General features: G+C 36.2%; 1 pseudogene; it reads right to left on the bottom strand.

The window, feature by feature from the left end:
- Positions 1-5,101: 5,101 nt before the first annotated feature.
- LOC141513516 (vesicle-associated membrane protein 3 pseudogene) lies at positions 5,102-5,471 on the bottom strand (annotated as a pseudogene).
- Between the last annotated feature and the right edge of the window lie 2,687 nt (positions 5,472-8,158).

Below are 8,158 nucleotides of genomic sequence, written 5' to 3'. Positions count from 1 at the left end.
GTAATCCTATGGAGCCTCAGTAGTTGAATTGTTTATTTCTGGTGGCTTTTAGAATTTTCTCTTTGATTTAAGTTTCTCTTTATATTTGGCTATAATATTCCTGAAAGTTTTTCTTTTGGGATCACTTTCAGGAGGTGATTGGTGAATTCTTTCCCATTTCTATTTTACCCTCAGTTTCTAGGATCTCAGGGTAATTTTGCTGTATTATTGCTTGAAAAATGAAATCTAGGCTCTTCTCCTTGTTGTGGCTTTCAGATGGTCCAATAATTTTTAAATTATTTCTTCTTGATCTGATTTCGAGGTCAGTTGTTTTTCCCCCATGAGATATTTCATATTTTCTTCTAATATTTGGCTTTTTTAGAAGAGTTTCATTTCTTCCTGATTTCTTGCAAAGTCATCAGCTTCCTTTAGTTCCATTCTGCATTTTAAGGCGTTATTTTATTCAGAGAGCTTTTTTATGTCCTTTTCCAGGTGTCCAATTCCACTTTTTAAGGCATTCTTCTCCTCATTTGCCTTTTGTTTTACTTTATCCATTAAGCCTAAACTATTTTTTTACATATTATTTTCTTCAGTTTTTTATATGTCTTTCACTAAGCCTTTGATTTGGTTTTCATGATTTTTTCTGCATCACTCTCATTTCTCCTCGCAATTTCTCCTCCATCTCCCTTAATTGCTTTTCAATGTCTTTGTTTTTTGAGCTCATCCACAGTCTGAGCCCATTTTTTATTTCTCTTGGAGGTTTTGGATATAGAAGCTTCTATTGTCATGGAAGCTCAGATGTCATCATCTGAGTGTGAGTTTTTGATCTTCCATGGGACTAAAGCAATTTTCTATGGTCAGATTCTTCTTTTTCTGTTGTTTGCTCATTTCCTCAGCCCAAGACAGCACTTCCAAGGCTTTGGGGTGTTTTGGGGGGAACACCCCACTGGAACCTTTATTCCTCCAAGATCTTATGCTCTCTTGACTGTGCTTATATATGAAGTTGGCCCCTGTGCTTCCCTCTGCCCTGGGGCTATAAGGAGGAGTCCAAAGTGCAATATATGAGTGTAGGCAAACAGCAGAGTCCTACCCCAGGGAGAGCAGAGAAATATCTGCAGACTTCCATTACCCTCTCTGGGGGTGTTGCAGGCTGCTTTCTCCCAATTCTTGCTGCAGGTTCTGTGGCTGGTGCTCCTCACTCCACACTCATTCTGGTGGAGCAGAGTTCTCTCCCTGCCCCTTCAAGTTGTTGCTAGTGATCTCTGGGCTGCAATGGGCTGGGCTGCATTCTTGCCACAGCTATTTTTCCAACCACCAGTTTTTCCAACCCCCAGTCCTGTTGAAACACACCTTTCCCAAGTAACTTTTTTTTTTTTTTTTCAGTTTTTGCTAGGCAATGTGGTTAAGTGGCTTGCCCAACGCCACACAGCTAGGTAATTATTAAGGTCAGGTTTGAAATCAGGTACTCCTGACTCCAGGACTGGTGCTCTATCTACTGTGCCACCTAGACACCCCTTCCCATGCAACTTCTATGTTATCTTGGACTGGAAATATGTATCACTCAGTCTTTCTGTGGGTTCTGTCCCTCTAAATTTGGACTATAGCCATCATTTTTTGCTTTTTTGGAGTTTGGGGGGGAAGGAGTTCCCAGGAAAAGCTGCCTTCACCTTGCCATCTTTGCTTCCCTTTCCATAGGTCTGACAGGTAATCTATTCCTTGATCTCCATGTTTGCTTATACTATTGTTTTTTATGTCTACATCCTGTATCCATTTTGATTTTTTCTTGGTATAGGGTATGAGGTATAGGTCTAATTCAAGTTTCTGCCATACTAACTTCCAATTTTCCCATCAGATTTTATTGATGAGAGAGTTTTTGTCCCAAAAGCTGGACTCTTTGGGTTTATCAAACAGCAGATTACTATAATCATTTCCTGCTATTGCACCTAGTCTATTTCATTGATCTATCATTCTATTTCTTAGCCAACACCAGAAAGTTTTGATGACTGATGCTTTATAATATAATTTTAGATCTGGTAGGGCTAAGCTACCTTCTTTTGCACTTTTTTTTTCATTAAATCCCTAGAAATTCTTGCCATTTCATTTCTCCGTTTGAATTTACTTAAAATTTTTTCTTACTTATTAAAGTAAATTTTTGGAATTATGCTTGGTAAGGCATTAAATAAGAAGTTTAATTTTGGTAAAATTGTCTTTTTTATTATATTAGCTTGGTCTATGCAGTTAATATTTTTCCAGTTATTTAATTATGATTTTATTTCTGTGAGATGTGTTTTGTAATTGTTTTCAAAAAAATTTTGAGTCTGCTTTTACAGGTAGACTCCCAAGTATTTTACAATGTATGAAGTTATTTGAATGGGATTTCTTTTTCTAGCTCTTTCTGCTGTATTTTGCTATATATATATATATATATATATATATATGTACACTTTATATCCTGTGAATTTGCTAAAGTTGCTAATTAGATGATGTTTTTGGATTCTCTAGGTATACCATCATGTCATCTCCAAAGAGTGAGAGTTGTGTTTCTTCCTTTCCAATTCTAATTCCTTCAATTTCTTTTGCCTCTCTTGTTGCTGAATCTAACATTTCTAATACTATTTTGAATAGTAGTAGTGATAATGGGCATTCTTGTTTTGCCACTTATCTTATGGAGAATGTCTCTAGCCTATTCCCATTGAATCTAATGCTTGTTGATGTTTTGAGATAGAGACTGTTTATTATTCTAAGGAACAATCCATTTATTCACAAGCTCTCTAGTGTGTTCAGTAGGAATGGTTGCAGAATTTTGTCAAAAGCTTTTCACCATACATTGATATAATCATGTGATTTGTAATAGTTTTGTTATTGATATAATTAATTATACCCACCAGTTTTCTTAATATTGAACCAACCCTACATTCCTGGGATAAATCCTATTTGGCCATAATGTATTATCACAGTGATAACTTGTCATAATCATTTTGCTAACAATTTATTTAAGATTTTTCCATTTATACTCTTCAGGGAAGTAGGTCTATAATTTTCTTTCACTGTTTTAACTCTTAATGGTTTATGTATCAGTACCATACTGCTTTCACAGAAAGAGTTAGGCAGAGCTATATCTTCATCTATTTTTTCCAAAGAGTTTATATAGAATTGGAAACAATTGTTCCTTAAATGTTTGATAGAATTCACTTGTGAATATATTTGGCCCTATAGAATTTTTTCTTAGTGAGTTCAATGATGGTTGCTGAATTTACTTTTCTGACATAGGATTTTTTTTACATTCATAAACATTTTATTTAGCACATTACAGAAAGGGAGGGCCTCAGTTTAAAACACATGGTCAGAGACAAGCAAGGCATTCCTGGTTTAAGGCAGTAACAGGTGGGTTTAATAGGGCTATATGCCAAGGCAAAGGAAGGAGCACCAGAGTTGGAATGACAACCAGACAGGGGAATCTCTGTAAAGATAAGGGTGATGCTTAGTAAACTGACAGTTGTCCTCCCACTAGAGCTGTACAAAGGGCAAGTTGTTTCTATATAAAGATAAAATATTTCATTGATAGCAGAAAAAGCAGGTGTTACAAAACTAAACTTAAATATCATTTGCTCTTTGTCATAAGTTGTGTTATATACAAAAAACTGAATAGCAGCTTCAGAACAATGAGTCACATTATGCTGAGATCTCAATTTTGCCCCAAGATCTCTTGTGGCTATTTTGACTATCCATATAATCCCCTGTTCAGATCATGTGCTATGACACACAAAGAGACTTAGTGTATTTTAGGAGTGTAATTGAGGTATGTGTGATGGGTGAAATATGAAATAACTGATAAATAAATAAATAAACATTAGCTATTTCCAAAGTAACCCTTTGGATACACAACTGGATATATATATATATATATATATATATATATGAACAATTCCAATTTTCTGTGCATCTTTCCATGTAAAAGTGCTACTGGTCACCTCAAAGGACAAGAAGAAAGTATAATTTGGGAAACTGGAAGGAGAACTGGGAATAACAACAAAAATGAACAACTAACCATCAGAGTCATGAATGGTCTGATTTGGTGCCACAAAGTTGTTTCATACATAATTCTTAAGGACATGCCAAACGTGGTTGGTTGTTCATATTGCAGTCTAAAAATAAAACACTGTAGATGGAGACTATGGTGGAGGTGCAGAGGAGCAGACAGCTTCTACTCCACTTGTAATTTGGCTTCTTAGGGCAAAACATTTTGAAAGAGACAATGCAATATCAGTATTTGGCACTTTCTTAAGATATGGCAAACATGCCTTAAACTGGAACAAGCTGAGATTCTTTACAGGAATTTAATGTTTTGGCAAAAATATAAATTTTGGTACTATCCACAGTACTCTTTTAAAAGTGATGTTTTAAAAGAAATTATTTCTGGTTAAAGTGATAGGTCACAGTTGTAGGGAAAGCAAACATCATCATCAATGACTCAGAAGTCCTCTTGTCAATGTAAAGGTGAATGACACCATCACATTGTCTCACTATCTGATATGAAACACAAAGGGAAGCATTCAGTAGTGTTTACAAAGGATAGTGGGTTATTTGATAAGGCATCAGAAAAATATCAAATTAAGGCACAGCCTGTTCAACGTGACAGATTTGTGCTAAGCAATAGGTTAGTTTCCTTCTAGGAAGGCACACATTGTACATCTGATTATTCATTAGTTTAAAATGTAGATTAGAAAATGAGATTCATATGAAGAGGAAAGCAGGTTTTAACAATTTTTTAAACCTGTTTCTAGAAAGTCAAGGGCAACATTACTTCTTCTAAGTCATGAAACTCTACAACTTAAGAAGTCTTCTTCAGCCCATGTGGAAGTTTATCAAGGCACTGTACAAAATATGAGCTGAGCTATTGACATTTCTATTTAAGAGTCTATATGTGTGTGTGTGTGTATATATATATATATATATATATATATATATACATATGTATATATATATACATATGTATATATATATATATGCGTGTGTGTGTATACTAAAGACAATTTCCTATAAATCAAACTTTACATTAACCAACAAAAATAATTTTGTTTTATATATAACAGTATGTAAATTTGATAATACAGAAGGCTTAAGTCAAAAGACTTGATGATATTTCTCAAACCAAAGGCCTGAGCTTCATTGATTGTTCATGAAGAAAAACTCCACACACTGTTGATAATGATGATGACAATCACAACAGTAATCAGAATCGCCCACATCTTGCAATTCTTCCACCAATATTTCCTCTTCAATTTGGCTGCACTTGTCTCAAACTGGGAAGCTCCTGCTTGCAGTACGTCAGCACGGTCATCGAATTCAGAAAGTTTCTGATCTCACTCCAGAACTTTGTCCACATTGACTTGCATAATGTCCACTACCTCATCAATTTTATTCTGTGCCTGCTGAATCTGGTGTTTGCTGCCAGAGGCAACCCCAGAAGTAGGGAGCCCACTTGTTGCCATCTTGGTGGCGTAGGGAGAGGCTCAGCTTTGGCATGCATCAGTGGGGCAAGGGGAGCTGAGCGTGGGGTGGCTCCCAGACTCCAGGCTCCTGGCCCTTAGCTTCCATGACTCTGAGGTAGGGTTTTTTAAGTATTTAATTTCTACTTCATTTAATCTGAGCAATTTATATTTTAGTAAGTATTCATCCATTTCACTTAGATTGTCAAATTTATTGGCATAGAGTTGGACAAAAGAGTTCCAAATTTTTATATCATGTTATTACATTATTGCCATTATCTAGTATAAAATCATTAATTCTTTCTATAATTTGTTTTTTTGATACACTCATTCTTTAAAAAGTTTCTTTAGTGGGGCAGAGACAAGATGGCAGCATGAAGACAGCATTTCCTGGAAACTCCTTCCCCCCAACACTCCAAAAATCATCAAATTATGACTCTGGCCAAAATTTAGAGAGGCAGAACCCACAGAAAAACTGAGTGATGCATTTTCCCAATCCAATATAATTTAGAAGTTCTGAGGGAAAGGTGTGTTTCACCAGACCAGGGGTTGGAAGAAAGCCCTGGAAGCAGAGCAGTGCAGCCCAGCCCATCCCAGCCCAGAGATCACCAGGAACAGCTTGAATGGGAGGTGAGAGAACTTTGCTTCATCTGAATGACTGTGGAGTGAGGAGTTCTGGGCTCAGAGCAGCCCTGCAGTGAAAAGCTGCAGTGGGAATCAGGGAACAGCCTGCACCTCCAGATCACAGTACACAGATGATAATCAGGTTGGGGGAGACTGCAGAAATCTTTCTGCCCTCTCTGGGGCAACACACTGCTGTTTACCTACACTCTGATCCAGGTTGCAGTTTGGTTTTTCATATTAAGATAGCAGGGACCTTCCTCACAGCTCCAGGGCAGAGGGGAGTGCCTATGATCATCTACTTATCAAAGCACAGGTTAGAGAGCAAAAATCCTTGGAGAAATAAAGTGTCTATTGGGGTGTCTCTGCAAAAAAACAAAACAAAACAAAGCTTGGAATTGCTGTAAATAAGTCTTGGGCAGACGAAATGAGCAAACAAAAGAAAAAGAAGAATCTGACCATAGAAAATTATTTTTGTCCCTTAGAAGATCAAAACATATACTCAGATGATGACAAAATGAAAGCTTTCCTATCCTAAACCTCCAAGAGAAATAGAAAATGGGGTCAGACCATGGATGAGCTCAAAAAGAATTTGCAAAGCAATTAAGGGAGGTGGAGGAGAAATTGGGAGGAGAAATGAGAATGATGCAGAAAAATCATGAGAACCAAATCAACAGTTTGGTGAAAAAAAATACCAAAAACACCTGAAGAAAATAATATGTTAAAAACTAGTTTATGCCAAATGGAAAAAAGTACCACCACAGACAAATGAGGAGAAGAATGCCTTAAAAAGCAGAATTGGTCCTCCTGGAAAGGGAAATAAAAAATCTCTCTGAAGAAAGTAACTCCTTCAAATGCAGAATGGTGCTAAAGGAAGCTGATGACTTTGTCAGAAATCAGGAAGAAATAAAATTCTTCCAAACAAAAGCCCAAAATTAGAAGATAATGTGAAACATAATATTGGAAAAACAAAGACCTGGAAAACAGATCCAGAAGAATAATTTTAAAATTATTGGGATACCTAAAACTCATGACCATGAAGTCTAGACTTCATTTTTCAAGAAATAATGCATCGAAATTACCCTGAAATCCTAGAAGTAGAGGGTAAAATAGAAATAGAGGGGATCTCCTCATGAAAGAGATCCTGATCAAAATAAAAAAAAAAAACTTCCAGGAATATTATAGCCAAATTCCAAAACTCCCAAGTCAAAGAGAAAATACTAAAAGCTGCCAGAAACCAGAACTTAAATTACCTTGGCTCAGGCAACTAATTTTCTTTTGTTCCTCAATTATATCTCTATATCCTCTAATAAGAACATCATTTGATAGTATACTGAAATAAATATTTATATATACATGCATATACATATACATATTTACACATGCACATATAAACTGAGAGATGACCATCATTGGGGAATGACTAAACAAGTTATGGAATTTGAATACTATGAAATATTACTATTCATTAAGAAACCATAAAATGTCAGAATCTAGAGAAGCATGGAATGAATTACTGGTTCTGTTGCTGAGCAAAGGGAGAAGAATCAAAACAACAATAAATGCAACACCAGCAACACTGTGAGATGATCAGCTTTGATGAGAGGTGAGAGTCAGACTAGCCTAGGATTAAACATGGAGGCATTGATTCTGGAAGCTGAGGTCCAAGAGTCAATATAAATGTATAAGGTGTATAAGAGCACCTTAATTTGGGGCCTGAATTTTGGGAAAAATAATATTACATGAAATTATTAACTCAAATTTTATTCATCATAAAATTCATACAACTCCTCATCATTGTCAAAACTCTCATCCATTAGCTCATCGTCATCTGTTTGATAATGAATCATTCTCAGGAGAGGCTTTGACTGCTCTCCTGCCTGTGCTCTGGTTTATGCTTGACCACAAGCACTCCCTAGCAAGTCTGGTGAATGTATCTGAAGCACCAATTGTGTCCTTTGAAATCAGTCATGTCTTTTGTATCATCAACTCTTCTTACCTCCTGCTGAACCACCTCTATATAGACAAGAATTTCACTTGCCCCTTGTTTTTCAATCCATCCCTCTCTA

The sequence above is a fragment of the Macrotis lagotis genome, chromosome 1 (assembly GCF_037893015.1).
Source record: "Macrotis lagotis isolate mMagLag1 chromosome 1, bilby.v1.9.chrom.fasta, whole genome shotgun sequence".
Taxonomy (NCBI): Eukaryota; Metazoa; Chordata; class Mammalia; order Peramelemorphia; family Peramelidae; genus Macrotis; species Macrotis lagotis.
The sequence above is the reverse complement of the archived record's forward strand: the minus strand, read 5'-3'. Positions and strand labels throughout refer to the sequence as shown.